Genomic DNA, 2,078 nt, shown 5'->3' with positions numbered 1-2,078 from the left:
CGCCATCCGGACCACCGTCACGATTGGCCGCAGCATGCTGCATCACGCCAAGCTGGACAAGAGCTTCTGGGCTGAGGCGGCCATGACAGCCATCTACGTGAAGAATCGTCTGCCATCACCCAAGATCGTACACAAGACTCCGTTCGAGATCGTTTACAAGTCCAAGCCGAGTGTGAAGCACATGCGTGTGTTCGGATGCCAGACGTACATCCTGACGCCGAAGGAAAGACGGCGCAAGTGGGACCCCAAGGCTCGCGCCGGGCTGTTCCTCGGCTACGAAGAAGTGTCCAAGGCGTATCGAGTTTATGACATCGAGGCGGGGCAGGTGGTTATCAGTCGCGATGTCAACTTCGATGAGTCGACCTTTGGACTTTCGACGCATACTTCGGATGAAGACGTCGATGATGCTGTGCTGGACTTGGACGCGCTGGACCTGGACGACAACGATGGACCGCGCCAAACGAGCTTCAAGCAGGCGGGGAAGCGCAAGTACCGACCGAGTGGCGACGACAACACTGCCAGAAGATCGCGCCCCGTTCGCCACCGAGCTGGCTTAGAAGAAGCAAGTGCGCCGGACGTATCCTCCTCGCGCCGAGCCGACCCCGACGAAGAAGAAAAGTCTGGGGACCAAGATGAAGACGACGACTCGACGCCTCCAGTGTTTTGGCGTGCCAGTGCCAACGCTGTGGAAGCAGCAGCCGATCTATCGGAGCCGACGACGTTCCAAGAGGCTGTGAACGGTCCTGATCAAGTGCACTGGCGCAAAGCGATCCGCGCGGAGCTCAAGTCGATGCGACTGCGTGGTGTGTTTCGAGCTGCCAAGTTGCCTAACGGACAACGACCAAGTGGGTGTTCAAGATCAAGCGCAAAGCGGACGGCTCGATCGAGAAGTACAAGGCGCGCCTCGTGGCCAAGGGCTTCAAGCAGAAGTACGGCATTGACTACACCGAGACGTTCTCGCCCGTGGTCAAGTATGTGACGCTGCGCATGGTGATCGCGATTGCTAAGTATTTTGGCTGGCCCCTCGACCAACTCGACGTGGTGACAGCATTCCTGTACGGGATAATGAAGGAGGTGGTCTTCTGCGTGGTTCCGGAAGGCGTCGAACTGGATGGTGACTTCGACTGCCTGGAACTGGTGAAGGCCATCTACGGTCTCAAGCAAGCTTCGCGAGTGTGGAACGAGACCTTCGACGAGTTCGTGTGCTCCATCGGCTTCCAAGTGTCGGCCTTCGATCCGTGCCTCTACATCAAGGTGGTGGACGGTCACTGCGTGCTTGTACTGGTGTACGTGGATGACGTACTGATTACCGGGAGTTCGCCCGAGCTGATCGCACGCACGAAGACCGACCTGAAGACGCGCTTCGAGATGACCGACAGCGGCAAGTGCGCGTTTGTTCTTGGGATCGAGTTGGTGGACGGCCCGGACGGCAGCGTGACCATGTGCCAGCGGCGATACGTGGACGACATCCTGAAGCGCTTCGCCATGGACGAGTGCAAGGCCGTGGTGAGTCCGGTGGACATGAGCACTCGACTGGTTCCAAGCGACGCGGCGACCAAGGTGAACGCTCCGTTTCGCGAAGCTGTTGGTGCTCTGATGCACCTGATGACCGCCACGCGCCCAGACATCGCGTACGCCGTTGGCTATGTATCGCGCTTCATGGAGAACCCCCAAGAGGAACACTGGGTTGCGGTCAAGCGTATCTTTCGCTACCTGCAAGGCACCAAGACGCATGGGATCTGCTTCAAGCCGGGCGACAAGATCGACTTTCGTGGCTACTCGGACGCGGACTGGGCCGGCGACCTCGCCGACCGCAAGTCCACTTCAGGCTACACGTTCATGCTCATGAGTGCGCCTGTGAGCTGGGGAAGCAAGAAGCAATGAAGCGGAGTACATCGCGCTCAGTCTGGCTATCCAAGAAGGCAAGTGGATTCATCGCCTGCTATGCGAGATTCTGGCGGCCGCTAATGAGACTAGACCCGAACTCATGATCCGCGAAGACAACCAGTCGTGCATCAAGATGACGAAGAACCCAGTGAACCACGGTCGCGCCAAGCACATCGACATCAAGTACCACC

Source organism: Phytophthora sojae (genome assembly GCF_000149755.1).
Source record: "Phytophthora sojae unplaced genomic scaffold PHYSOscaffold_6, whole genome shotgun sequence".
Lineage (NCBI taxonomy): Eukaryota > Oomycota > Peronosporomycetes > Peronosporales > Peronosporaceae > Phytophthora > Phytophthora sojae.
This window is presented reverse-complemented; position numbering follows the sequence as displayed.